Source organism: Bufo bufo, chromosome 1 (assembly GCF_905171765.1).
Source record: "Bufo bufo chromosome 1, aBufBuf1.1, whole genome shotgun sequence".
Taxonomy (NCBI): domain Eukaryota; kingdom Metazoa; phylum Chordata; class Amphibia; order Anura; family Bufonidae; genus Bufo; species Bufo bufo.
The window spans coordinates 735,594,639-735,609,990 of NC_053389.1; the positions used below are offsets into that span (position 1 = coordinate 735,594,639).

A 15,352-nucleotide genomic window follows, 5' to 3' on the forward strand; every position below is an offset into this window, starting at 1 on the left:
CATTCACAATTGCTCGGCTGTTCTTGTAACTCCCATAGAAGTGACAGGAGGATTCTGGGAGTTGTAGTTTTAGAATTGCTGGAGTGTCGGGGCTTGCTGATCCCTGTCATACTCGCAATTTCCAATGCCATACTATTAAACGGGTATTCCAGGACTTATCTTATCTTTAGGACTTATCTACTTTAAAGGGAACCTGTCATCTGGATTTTAGGTATAGAGCTCAGGACATGCTAGATCGTCACTAGCACATCCGCAATACCCAGTCCCCATAGCTCTGTGTGCTTTCATGGTGTCAAAAAAATGATTTTTATAGATATGTAAATGAAGCTTAGAGGAGTCCTGTCTCCTCCATGCTTGAGAGATGAGTCCAGCATTCTCGGACTCTGAGCCCAGTCACGTCCACTGTGCAGGAGCCCAGCACCGCCCCGCATCCTCCCAATCTCCTCCCTGCTCCCCAACGTCACAAAGCTAGAGCGCCGTAATCTCGCGGTGCACGAGCTAGCGCATGCGCAGATCGTTCTCTGAGGCTGATGCCAGCACAGTGAAGGAACACTATGCCAACACTACGCATGCGCTAGCTAGCGCATCGCAAGATTACGGCGCTCTAGCTTTGTGACGTCGGGGAGCGAGGAGGAGATTCGGAGTATGCGGGCGGTGCTGGGCTCCTGCACAGTGGGCATGGCTGGGCTCCGGAAATGTTAGTAGCCTCCTTTACATATATATAAAATAGTTTTTTTGACACAATAAAATCACAGAGAACTATGGGGACTGGGTATTGCGGATGTGCTAGCGGCCATCTAGCAGCCCATGTCCTCAGCTCAATACCTAAAATCCAGGTGACAGGTTCCCTCTAGAAATATAAAAATTCTGAAAGGCTCACAAGCATTCAAGCACCGCTGTAAAGCTCTGATATATATATGAGCCAAAACTATATGAATATTATATCTACACAGTAATTATTATGGTGCTTAGTCATGCTGGTGGCACATTAGATAAATGCTGGCTGAACCTATCAATTTCAATGGTGCTGCAGCCTGCAAGTTAATTTCTTTCCTTAATGCGCAGCCGGCAGTACACATGTATGGACACTCGGCTGAACATGACAGCTGTCAGCCAAATGAGTCATTCTTAGTTTAAAGGGGTTGTCCCATGACAAAATATTGTACATTTTTCAAACCAGCACCTGAATCTGAATCTTTTTGTAATTGAATGTGATTAAAATATAATAAAGCCCCTGAGTTATTCACTAAAATCTATCTGTATAGCGCCACCTGCTGTTTGCCCTTTTTCTAAATTCTCTGTCCAGCTCACTGAGGTGGACTCACAGGCTCAGTTCCATCCTTCCACTGCCACCAGCTGCAGCAGACAGTGAATGGAGCAATAAATTGGCTTTTCTCTGGTTCCATGTGAGGTACAGGGCTGGTTCTAAGTTTTTTTACAAAGAGACTGTCATGTACTTGTCACTGACCTTCCCGCTACAGGTGGCAGGAGATCGGTGAGACACGTGGTTTGATCTGAAATGTTTTCCTTTTGGATCAAATGACATCTGTATTATTTCTGGTGCTTGCCACAACTTCTTTCCCCAGGTGAGGCTATTGTGGTCATTTAACCTTCTCTATTTATTGTAGTTTCTTCCACTATGCCATGTGGTTTATAGTAGGGCTGAAACTATTACTCGGTTGAATCGAGTAATTCGACACAATAAAAAATTTGCATCGAGGATTCGTTTGTGTCATGTGACCACGGAGCGGGAGTGAAGCGCTTGCTATTACTCACCGGTCCGTGGTCAAACGCCGACCCGTACTGTGCTGCACTGTATCCTGATACATGATCAGGTCATAATGCAAGTAAGCGCGCACTATGATCCGACGCTGTGTGACATCAGGACGGCAGTGCAGTGCGCAAGGAAGAAGATGGAGGAGCTGTGGAGCGGCGCCCCTACAGGAAAGGTAAGTACTAGCGCTGGGGACATGGCTAGGGGGGGGAAGCAAATGGCACTGGGGGAAAACCTGATGGCACGGGGAGGCTGATGAGTTTTCATAAAGAAAAACGTGGCACTGGGGGGCAAGCTGGTGGTACTGGGGGACAGTTGGTCGCACTAGGGGGCAGGTGGTAGCACTGGGGTGCAAACTGGTGGCACTGAGGGGGCACATAAAGGCAATGGGGGGAGCCTGATGGCACTGGGGTGGCAGCTGGTGGCACTGGGGTGGAAGCTGGTGGCACTGGAGAGCAGCTGGTGTCACTGGGGGGGGGGAGCTGATGGCACTGAGGGGGCAGATGATGGCACTGGGGGAGCCTGATAGTACTGGATGGCAGCTGATAGCACTGGGGGCGGAGCCTGAAGGCACTGGATGGCAACTGATGGCACTGGGGGACAGCTGGTGGCACTGGGGGGGGCAGCTGGTGGCACTGGGGGGGGGCAGCTGATGGCACTGGGGGGGGCAGCTGATGGCACTGGATGGCAGCTGATGGCACTGGGGGGGCAGCTAATGGCACTGGGGGGAGCCTGATGGCCCTGGGTGGCAGCTGATGGCACTGGGGGGAAGCTGATGGTACTGAGGGAGCAGCTGATGGCACTGAGGGGGCAGCTGATGGCACTGAGGGGGCAGCTGATGGCACTGAGGGGGCAGCTGATGGCACTGTGGCGAAAGCTGATGGCACTGTGGCGAAAGCTGAAGGCACTGTGGCGAAAGCTGATGGCACTGGGGAGGCTGATGAGTTTTTATAAAGAAAAACGTTATTTTAATTCATTTTTTGTTATTAGAGAACTCAATTAAGCGTTGGATTAATCAACAGAATACTTGATTACAAAAATTGTCGATAGCTGCAGCCCTAGTTTATAGCTTCAGTTTTAGTTGTGGATAGCTGGTGTGTGGATCTCGTCTGAGTTCCTGGTGCTGCCATAGCCACTTGAAGTTAAGCGTTTTCTTTCGCTTTTGTATTTTGTTTGGGTTATTTTGTGTGTTGCATTTCCCTGTCATTTGTATTAAAGGGATTCTGTCACCAGTTTTCAACCCTGTCAGCTAAACATATGCTGATCAGGGCCTCATCACGATTCCTAATGTGGGCTTATAAATGTCATCTGTGGGCTTATTTAGCTAAAAAACAGCTTTTACTAACCTGTCAGTCAAACAAATAAGGTGCCCAAGGGGATGTGAAGCGATGCCGGGTGCCGGCCGCACCCGCCGCCGTTCGTGCCCAGCGCCGCTTTTCCGGACTTCTGCGCCGCCTACTAATCCTCTGTGCCGCCTCTCGCTCTCCCTCCCTCCCCCCTCCTCCTGCTGTAAGATCTCGCGCTTGCGCACACGCCTCTGCCTGATGCGCCCGTGCGGACTTCTCCATTTGGCTTCTTACAGCGAAGTGCGCATGCGCCGGCACTTCGCTCAACCCCTGTATGCGCGAGATCTTACAGCAGGAGGAGGGGGGAGGGAGGGAGAGCGAGAGGCGGCACAGAGGATTAGGAGGCGGTGCAGAAGTCCGGAAAGGCGGCGCTGGACACGAACGGCGGTGGGTGCGGCCGGCACCTGGCATCGCTTCACATCCCCTTGAGCACCTTATTTGTTTGACTGACAGGTTAGTAAAAGCTGTTTTTTAGCTAAATAAGCCCACAGATGACATTTATAAGCCCACATTAGGAATAGTGATGAGGCCCTGATCAGCAGCATATGTTTAGCTGACAGGGTTGAAAACTGGTGACAGAATCCCTTTAAGGCCTGAGGGAGACTCCTGTTCATCCTTCCTTTTGGAGGAACAGGTTGTCTAAGTCCTGAGAATAGTATCAGGGTCCTATAGGGTGAGTTCGGACATAAGGTATTCCGGTGTATGAACTCACCTACCTTTGGGGTCTGTTCATACTGGTAGTTAGGCCTCTTGCACACGAACGTGTGCGCCCCGTGGCCATGCTGCGGCCGGAAAATTTACGGGCCGCAATGCAAGAACACCCACCATGGGGCAGCCGCACCCACCGCGATCCGGCCGCTCCGCAAAACGATAGGACATGTTCTATCTTTTTGCAGAACGGAAGTACGGGACGAAACCCCACGGAAGCACTCTGTAGTATCTCCGGATTTGCAGACCCATTGAAGTGAATGGGTCTGCATCCGTGATTTCGAAATGCACACGGAGCGGTGCCCGTGTATTGCGGATCTGCAAATGCAGTCTGCAATATGGCCACGGAGCGCACACGTTCGTGTACAGTAAGCCTTAATCAGGACTTTGATTAGGGTTTTACTAGGTGTCCATCTCCTTTCCCTAGTTTACAGGCCTTATTCCCTCACCCCTTTCCCTCCTATGTTTGGTGTGGTGTAGGGGTGGGCGATATGGCCTAAAATCTATATTGCGATATAATTTTAAGCATGTGCGATATGCGATATATATTGCGATATATTGTTTTCTATATTTGGGGGGGCGTGTTTAAACTTTTTTTTACTTTTTATTTAATAACTATTAGTCTCCTTAAGGGCTAGAACATAGAACCCTTGTCATATTCACCCTAACAGAGCTCTATTAGGGTGAATAGGACTTTACACTCTCCCTGCTGCCCTGTGCTTTGTGCACACAGCAGCAGGGAGCTGATCCCCCTCCCTCCCCTAAACGGTGCCATCCACAGATCCCCCCCCCTCCCCTAAACGGTGCCATCCACAGATCCCCCCCCCTCCCCTAAACGGTGCCATCCACAGATCCCCCCCCTCCCCTAAACAGTGCCATCCACAGATCCCCCCCCCCCTCCCCTAAACGGTGCCATCCACAGATCCCCCCCCCCTCCCCTAAACGGTGCCATCCACAGATCCCCCCCCCTCCCCTAAACGGTGCCATCCACAGATCCCCCCCCCCTCCCCTAAACGGTGCCATCCACAGATCCCCCCCCTCCCCTAAACGGTGCCATCCACAGATCCCCCCCCCCTCCCCTAAACGGTGCCATCCACAGATCCCCCCCCCTCCCCTAAACGGTGCCATCCACAGATCCCCCCCCCTCCCCTAAACGGTGCCATCCACAGATCCCCCCCCCTCCCATAAAAGGTGCCATCCACAGATACCCCCCTCCCCTAAACTGTGCCATCCACAGATCCCCCCCCCCCCCTCCCCTAAACGGTGCCATCCACAGATCCCACAAATCAAATTGGCTTCTCAGGAGATATATATGTTAAAGGCATCTCATTCAGTAGTACTGCCTATATATGCCTTTAACATGTATATCTCCTGAGAAGCCAATTTGATTCTAAAGGGTTAATTTAATTCATCCTGTAATCTAAACTCTGTGTCATCTGTCCCTTCTCTTATCTCTCTGCTCCTTATCACTGCTGCAACAAGAGCCGACAGCCTCAGTGTAACCTGTTCTACAGTCTGACTCTCGGCTCTTCTAACTCAATGAATCGAATGAGTCACTAACTGAGTCGGATCTTTAGATTCTTGTGACTCATTCGATTCATTTAGACTCCCTGACCCTGCACTACTCCGAGGACTGAGTCAGAGCTGCTACTGTGCTGTGCTGGCCTCGCCCCCTCAGCTCTGGTCGGTGATTGGTTGGTGGGCGGGGAGGGGAGGGGCTGGCAGAAGCAGCTCTTCCACTCTAAGATCATATTACTGACTCCTCCCCAGTCCCTCCCTCAGGCTCCTGCTGCCAGCGTGAGGTGGTGAGCTGAGCGTCTCTGTCTGCAGTGTCTGTGTGTTGGGACTGAGCTGAGCCGGTTCAAACGGATCGGATCAATCAAGTGAATCGACTCCTCCGGTTCACTGAACTGAATCGATTCAAATGAACGATTCGTTCATGAACCGGACATCACTAGTTACCGGAGCTAAGACCTAGTAAGGTATACAGTAAAGAGATCACCAATTAATAAAGTTAAAGTTACTGATTAGTTTTTAAATGTTCTACTGTCAGCGGAGTGGCCCTGTATGTTCTAACCCCCAGGCAAGCGTCCCTGTCACCATGGGAACGCCTGGGGGTTAGAATATACCATCGGATTTGAGTTTTCACGCGCTCACTGAGATCGTGAAAACTCAATGATTTACTGTCAGTCCCTCCCCTCCTCCTCTGTTCTCATTGGTGGTCAGCGGCAGCCGCGCACAGTGGGGAGGGAGGGACTCTCTCCTTCTCCACTGTGCCAGCTCAGGATCATATCGCGGTCCGGCGATATAGGCGATATGCTCAAAATCCATATCGTGGCACAAATTTATATCGCATATCGCCTATATCGTCTATATCGCCCACCCCTAGTGTGGTGTTTCCCTCCCACACTCGAACGTGACAGTACTATATGATAACAGATTAAATTTTTTTTACTTTATTTAAGGGATAACCAACTTAAAGAGAACCTGTCACCTGGATTTTGGGTATAGAGCTGAGGACATGGGTTGCTAGATCACCGCTAGCACATCCACAATACCCAGTCCCCATAGCTCTGTGTGCTTTTATTGTGTAAAAAAACTGATTTGATACATATGCAAATTAACCTGAGATTAGTCAGAGTTAGAAAATATGACACTTCTCTGGTCACACAAGTAAGATATGACTCTTTTATATTAATTTGCATAGAAGGCGGGAAGTACAAAAATGCATAATACTTATTGAATTCGTCTGCAAATGAAATTAAAAGTGTAATTTAGATGTTTAGGGTAACACAATGAACATTTAGAAACGCTCAGTAAGGGTAGCGTAGTAGAGGTGACAGGTTCCCTTTAGGTCTGACTACTGTGGTTTTAACTTTATAAATGGTTCTTTGTGGTTGTCCACATCCTGAATATATGGCTAGCTTCCCTTTTTTGTTGAACTTCTCATGTAACTCACAGAACTCTTGATTTTCTGAACATAGACAAAGCAGTCCTTTCTCTGGCTGCAGAAATCTCTGGTTTAGCAATGTAAGTGACATTTGTGCCATTGGATTGCCAAATGTTAATGATGTACAGTAGTGTTGGGCGAGCATTCTCGGCCAAACACCATTTTCACTCGAGCATCTCGAATTCTCAGCACATTGCGGTGTTCGGCCAAACACCTTGTGTGCTCGAGCGTGATGCTCAAGTCTCCTCCCTGCACGTTTGTTGGCTGCTGGGCAGCCAATAAACGTGCAGAGAAGTACTGGCCCTCACTGTAATGCCGTAGCCATGTTGGTTACTGGCATTACAGTGATTGGCTGGACGGAACGCGTCATCGGGTGCTATATAGCACCCGATGAAACGTGGTTCGGCTCAGTCTTAGTCAGAGAGAGCTGCAGCAGAAGGGACAGATAGAGTAGGGACAGGAATTGTTAAGTGTTGAAAGGTGTTAGAGACCTTAGAGTCGGTTAAGCACTACCCTGTCTTCCACAAAGTCCCGTCTCAGTAATCAACAGTCTGGTCAACAGAATCCTCACCCTGACACTCCTTCCTCCCACCAGAGTCTTAGCAAACAAGTGATCCCACACTCGGATATTCCAAGGAGCTCTTTCAGCGCCATTCCTTGATTTGGGCCTCTCACCAAGCCCGCTTGAAGAGGCACATGAGAAGATCTTGTGCACTGATTCCCAAACTCTTAAAGAGGACCTTTCACTTGTATAAACTATGTGAACCGAGTATGCTGCCATATAGAGCGGCACCCGGGGATCTCACTGCACTTACTATTATCCCCGGGCGCCGCTCCGTTCTCCCGTTATAGGCTCCGGTACCTTTGCTCCTTAAGTTATAGTAGGCGGGTCTTCCCTTGTCCTGTGGGCGTCTTCCCTTGTCCTGTGGCCAATCGCAGTGCACAGCTCACAGCCTGGGAGTTTTTTTTCTCCCAGGCTGTGAGCTGTGCGCTGCGATTGGCCAGCGCTGCAGCCTAGGAGAAGGAGACGCCCACAGGACAAGGGAAGACCCGCCTACTATAACTTAAGGAGCAAAGGTACCGGAGCCTATAACGGGAGAACGGAGCGACGCCCGGGGATAATAGTAAGTGCAGTGAGATCCCCGGGCGCCGCTCTATATGGCAGCATACTTAGTTCACATAGTTTATACAAGTGAAAGGTCCTCTTTAAGCATCAACAGTCATAAGCAGATGACGGTGGGGAGCGGCAATTAGTGTTTCACAAGGTGGATTATGATGATGAGACACAGTTGCCAATAAGTCAACGGCAATTAGTGTCTCAAGAGGTTGATGATGAGGATGAAACACAGTTGTCAATAAGTGAGGTTCTTGTTAGGTCAACAAGCCAGGAGGATGACCAGAGTGAGGAAGTGGAAAAGGAGGTGGTGGACGATTAAATCACTGACCCAACCTGGGAAGGTGGCAAGCCGAGCGAGGACAGCAGTACAGAGGGGGAGGGATTCGCAGCACCGCAACAGGCTGGAAGAGGCAGTGGGGTGGCAAAAAGGAGAAGGCGGGCCACACCAAACAGGCCCGCAACTGTTCCCCGGAGCACCCCAATGCGGCTATCTCCCTTGCCAAGGGGTAGGTGTTCCGCAGTCTGGCGCTTTTTTGAGGAAAGTGAGGACGATACAAGAATTGTCATTTGCAACCTGTGCCGTACCAAAATGAGCAGGGGTGTGAACACTAGCAACCTCACCAGCACCAGCATGATCTGCCACATGGCATCAAAGCACCCTAATAGGTGGGCCGAACGCTTGGGTCAACAATCAGTGTCTGCGGGTCACACCACTGCTCCTCTTCCCTTGTAATATGTGCTGGCTAATCCTCTGTCCAAGACGCAGGCCCGGATGCCTCCCGCCCTGCACCTGGACCTTCGCAAGCACCATCAGCTAGCACATCCACTTCTGTGTCCCACCGCAGCTTACAGATGTCCATACCCCAGGCCTTTGAACGAAAGCACAAATACCAAGCCACCCACAGGCCATAGCACTAAATGTGCATCTTTCCAAATTGCTGGCCCTGGAAATGTTGCCATTTAGGCTTGTGGACACTGAGGCTTTCCGCAGTCTGATGGCGGCCGTCCCTCGTTACTCAGTTCCCAGCCGCCACTATTTTTCCCGGTGTGCCGTCCCCGCCTTACACCAGCATGTGTCCCGTAACATCACCCGTGCCTTGACCAACGCAGTTATTGGGAATGTCCACTTAACGACTGACATATGGACAAGTGATTTTGGCCAGGGACGCTACATGGTACAGGAGCGAGTCGTACCCTCTGATGGCACAGGTGCTACTAAGGATTGCGGGCCCTACATCCATCAGGATTTCCGCCATCACTTACAGGGTGTGTATGATGCCCTCCTTTATGTGATATACAGGTTGTATCGGAGTGCCTCTTCCTTGTAATTTTTGCCAGAACTTGCACTTTATATACAGGTAAATATACAGGAAAGTTTCCTAACAATTTTTCCTCTAAAATCAATTTTATCTTCGGTTTTGTGCGTATTAGTATCAGTCTGTAAAGTGGCATACTACTCGGACAACATCGTTCCCAGCAGCGACCTTGGAGTCCAAGATGCATCCAGACCTCCTCCCCATGCTGTTCTCGAACCATTTCAGTGGTGTTTCCATCAATTTCTGACCTTTTCCTGTGAACCAGACACCCTCCCCTGCCTGGTTTAATGCTCAGGTTCTCCCATTGACTTCCATTGTGCTCTGTAGAGCACCCGAGCATCCCAAAGTGTTCTACTCGAGCACTTTGGTGCTTGATCAACACTAATGTACAGTATATATCAGTGATGGCTAACCTCCGGAACTCCAGCTTTGGTAAAACTACCACTCCCAGCATGCTGCATTCATTTCTGTGGATTTCTGAGATCAGCCAAGCAAGTGTGCATCTTGGGAGTTGTAGTTTTACCACAGCTGGAGTGCCGGAGGTCAGCCATCACAGGTATACTGTATATTGAACATGTCCACAGCCTATAATGAGCCCAACATAAATGAAAAAGGTGCACACATGGGTCTATGCATCCAAAATATATAATCGGGAGATTTTTGCACCAAGTAGGAATAAAACCTAAAGTTGTCAAAAATGGTTTTATGCCAATTAGTTATCGCCATTTCTGAGAAAACATTTCCACAAGTTTGTTTATCCAGCTTCTCCAGCCTCCTGAATGGCAAATACACCTAGATGTACAATGTACATGTTCAATAAGTGTTTCTCAGTGTTCCTCAGCCAAGTGCCCTTATTGAAACACGTCACATCAAAGTACCCCCAAGGCTATGATCCTAGACTGTGCTTTCTATTAAAAGCACAATGCAAGTACGCCCTAGAGCTGTGATGGCTGACCTCCGGCACTCCAGCAGTGGTAAAACTACAACTCCCAAGATGCACACTTGCTTGGCTGTTCTCAGAACTCCACAGAAATGAATGGAGCATGCTGGAAGTCGTAGTTTCACCACAGCTGGAGTGCCGGAGGTTAGCCATCATTGGCCTAGAGCAGTGATGGCGAACCTATGGCACGGGTGTCAGAGGTGGCACTCAGAGCCCTCTCTGTGGGCACCCGCACTCTGGAAAAAGTCTATGCTGTACAATATGCCTTAGACTTTTCCTGCCATTCATCAGAGCAGGGCGCACTATGAACAGCACAGGCAGCGCATAGAGTGTAGGCAGACTATTATAGCTAAATGATAAAGTACATAGATGATATACTATATTGCACTATAGTATTCAGGTTAAATTGCAGTGTTGACACTTTGTGATAAATAAGTGGGTTTTGGGTTGCAGTTTGGGCACTCGGCCTCTAAAAGGTTCACCATCACTGGCCTAGAGTCATGGCATGTGCCCACTGTTACATGTACCACAGGTTTTCAAGTCAAGAACATAGCCCCTATGTGGAAGCAAAAAAGAGGTTTGTAGTCGCTCAGATGTCCCAAATTCAGATTACTAGGAAACGGTTGGATTAAATTTGACAGGAGATGACAGAGGAAATTTAATAACATAAATCATTAGAGATGAGCGAAGTTCTTAAAAATTCGATTCGACTGCTTTATTTGATTTGCTTCATGACGAATTACTTACCTTATCCGTTTGAGATAAGGTTTGAGCACAAAGAGGCCACCGCGGCCATCTTGCTTGGAAATCTCGCACAGTGCGTGAGGTCATCACACTGGACAGCATGGGGACGTTATACAGTATGTCACCATGCACAAGATTTCAAGTTGGATCTTCAAGCAAGATGGCCGTGGCAGGCTCTTCCTGCTCAAATGGATGAGGTGAGTATGACATTTCAGGGAAATTGATTCGTTACCATGAAGCATGAGGAAATTCAGCTTCGCTGCGAATTAAATTTTCCCTGAAATTCGGATAGAAATCCACTTCGGATACTTCGATTCGCTCAAGTCCACGATAAAAAATATAACATAATGTGCATTTTTCAATAAACCATTCTTACCATCTACCCTTTGATCCAGTGGTTATGTCAAAGTAAAACTGGGGCAGGGCAACAACACCATCTCAATGATTCCCTATGGGAAATAAGGCTATGGGTGACCTATCCAATCTGGCGGGAAACACTGGTAATGCCACAATTACACTTTGTGTCATGGGCAACAAAAGGTCTTCATGTCCTTCGATGCACACAATTAGTGGGGATTCGCTCTGGTAGGCAGGTTAGCGGACGCAGTATAGAGGCAACAACAAAGTCTTTACCTTAAACAGCTCAGTGTTTATTCACACTTGGCAGGTTAATAAAGTATGAACAAAGTCACCTTAGTTTAAATCCTGGTGTTCCATTCACACCTTGCAGCAGGTACCGCATAAGAAGGTCAAGTCCTGGTGTTCACTTAACACCATGCTGCGGGTACCGCTTAAAGAGTCCCAGTCCTGGATGTCGTTCCCTCGTCCTCCCAGACAGGTCGCAGGCATGCTTCCAGCCACAAGCCTCATGCACAAACACAGCTCTGACTCTGAGCCCAGCTGCCTATTAAAGAACAACCAGGTGCTGCCAAAACCCATACCGGCACTTAAACGTCCGGTATTTGAGCTCACCTGGCTGGAAACCAGCCAAGCTGCACATGTTGGGAGGAACATACCTGCCTTCCCATACAAAACCCCTCGCTGTGTCACAATATACACACATCGCTATAACTGCATCTTTCTAAACTAGAATAGCTTGAAATGTTTCTTTTCCTCCCGTCTTTACTCCAGAGATCTGAGTTCTGATATGTGGTGAGCATAAAACCTTCATTAAATATCTTATTATATGTGCAGAATGACAGGATGAGGATGTAATTGAAATTCCAAATGTGAAAGAAGTTTTTAGATGTTTCACACTCTACTTTTTTTTTTTTTTTCAAAACTCAATTTTCTTCACCTTGAGGATGAATGTTTTCGAGAAATATAAAGCACTGAATGAGAAGAAGAATTTTTACGAAGGAAAGAAATAGGGTTTTTAATGGTGTGGAAGGATGGAATACCAAGGAACGTAATTGCCATTTCACTGTGTAGATTCTGTACATCAAAGATCCCCAACCTCTGATGAGCTCAAGAGCTACATCTGAATACAATAGGTGATGTATCCAATTAAAGCCAATGAACCTGCATCTTCCACCACCATCTCATCAATCACTAATGGTGTCAGAACATTAAATATAATTAAGGTGCAACCTCAAGAAAACTGTCATAATTAGCAAACACACCTACTCTGCTTGAAAAACATGTGTTGACATATTCCGAGATGAGAGGACTATTAGAAAAGGCCTATCTATTTCATATCTAATATCTATCTATCAAATAAATGTCAAAACAGAGGGTCAGCGATGACATTTGGGCTTTTCTCTTCTATAAAATTAAAAAATTAAATCTAAACTCCTTCCTAATGACTTTGTTTTCAAGTTCCATCATGAAACTATTAATATTATACATATTATACAGTAGTTGTGAATATTTTATCCGAAGCAGAAACATGATGTAGAAACGTAGAAACATGATGGTTAAATGTATCAACTGCCCATTAAATTCATTACCCTTCCTGCCACATTTGCATCGCCTTGCTCACATTCTGTGCTCTGGCACATGACTTCCCATCATTCATTCCATTGACGGCCTTTAGGTACACATCTTGATGAAACTGATATTTATTAAAGGATAGCACACAGCGATCCTCTTGGGGCAAGTGCCCCAAGTAAACTATATACTGAGTCTTGCAAAGGTTGTCCAAGGATGGGTTTACACCCTTACTCAAGGTCCTGTGGGTTGCCACAAGTGGATATTGTTTTATATGATTTTGTGATGTCATTCTGGTCCGGGTTTGCAACTTTACCCAAAAGCACTTAACCAATTTTGTACCCTTTAATGCTCTTTAGGGTTTGTTTGGTTGGAACGCTGTTGTGATCCAGGAAAGTGAAGGTTACTCCGTATGATCTATGCGATGGTGAACAAGGCAATCCTACAAAAATGGATTGAACCACGAACCTGGCCACAAAGACTGTTCCTAGACAAGCTTACATGTTTATTTAAAATGGACTGGGTTAAGGCACTGTTTAAAAGGAACTTATGGTCAAAAGTTTTTTTCAAATATGGGAATATATTATGGCCATTCTGCCTGCCCATATCCAGGATGAAGTCAAAGCCCATGTCTAATAAACAACCTGGCATCTGGAATGCGAAATACAGACTGACCCTCCGATCAGAGCCCAATAAATATAATATAGTCCCACTTATGAATGGACCAACCTTGGAATCACAGGTTTTCATCTTACTTCCCTTCTCAATTGCCTTTTTAAGACTATGTACAGTCTTGCTTGATATTTTGGATCATTCTACTTGGGTGCTGTCTGGGTCTCTAGTTAAATGGGCCATTTTATTTGGGTGCTGATCATAAGCTATGTTGATTTTTAGGCCTCATTCACACAACCGTATATTCGATCCGCGTGTGACCTGCAAAAAATTAAGATTTTATTCATTTCTATGAACATACGGATGTCATCCATGTGCTGTCGCATTCATGTGGCCATGCTGCAAATTATAGAACATGTTCTATCCTGTTTTGTAGACAATAGGGCCCACTGAAAGTGTGGGATGCAAATATCTGGTTTGCGGACTGCAAAACAGATACAGCTGTGTGAATGTAGCCTTACTCTTACCATGTCTTCAATAAGATAGATTACTTCACCCAGTCGAGCCTGGGATGGGCGACCTGCATATCAGACTAGTATCTGTGTTGCTTTTCTTTTGTTGGTTTTGGATGGAAAAATTGGTGGAAAACCCAAATACATACAAATTACAAAAAGGGATGTCCCATCAGGGAAACCTATAGGCATCATGAGAGATTGGGGGGGGGGGGGGGGTCTACTGCTTTTGACCATCCTGCATAAGTCATAGCAGAGTGCTACGAGTGTCTACTGTACATACTTGAATTGCCGCCATGTAATAAGTTGAATAAAACTTCGACCAGTTGTCCCCAGCTCAATTTTCAGACATGCATTAAATACATGCTAGTGGCACTGTAGTGAGTATGTGGCAACCTGAATATCCTAATTATTACCACTGGATTCAAACATGCCAAATCCTTTGTGCCCACTGGAGAGAAGTAATGGCAGAGACATAGGCAGCAGCTGACCCCTTGTAGTAAACATGATTTCTCGATCCAAGCAATCTTGTTTTATTAGAAGTCAAGGGTGACATTTTATGTCCACCTTAGGGCTTATGCACAAAACAGAGGCCAGAGTCAAGGGTCTGTAGGCCTGGGTCAAGGGTCTGTATGTAACCGAATAGCCTCCATGCAATGGTACATCGGCTCCGTTGTCCTTGGTATTTACAGAGATATACTGCTCTAAAAGCAATACATCTGTACATATGCAGTCCAATGAAGCAATCTTTTTTTTCATGCAATTGTATGAAATTGGGGCCTTCCCCAATGTTGAATGACTTGGGACAATGCTCTTGAATGGATTTCAACCCCACTGCTTGACTATATCGTGGTGGCTTGGAGTAACAGTCCAATGCAATGCATTCTGAGCGTCCATTCTCTACTGTACATTTCTTCTCCAAGAAACATAATGTGATTTACTTAGGCCTAATGACTTTACTATCCAAAGAGAATATAAATGAGGTCTTCTAATCAAACAATGCGCTGGTTCAGAGACCAAATCCAATCAAAACATTAACTGCATACTTTTCTAAGATTACTATCCATTTTATTAAGGTTAGCTTCCTGTTTTCTACAGTATGAAGTTGATTTTTTACCTATTAGTAATTTAAAGTCTGTTGTGCCATATACTGGATCTTTAAGAGTGATATTTCATAATTAATTATGTGCAGTTTTATCTGATACAGTCTGTACTTCATTTTTATGCATAGCACGTGGGAAGCGTATATATACCGTATATACAGTGGATATAAAAAGTCTACACACCCCTGTTAAATTGTCAGGTTTCTGTGATGTAAAAAAATCAGACAAAGATAAATCATTTCAGAACTTTTTCCACCTTTAGTGTGACCTATAAACTGTACAACTCAATTGAAAAACAAAC

The 15,352-nt window shown here is 46.7% G+C and overlaps 1 protein-coding gene across 2 annotated transcripts in view; it reads right to left on the reverse strand.

The window, feature by feature from the left end:
• The window catches only part of LOC120986078 (tetraspanin-15-like), a 249,986-nt gene that overhangs the window by 165,377 nt on the left and 69,257 nt on the right, over positions 1-15,352 (reverse strand). The window lies entirely within an intron of this gene.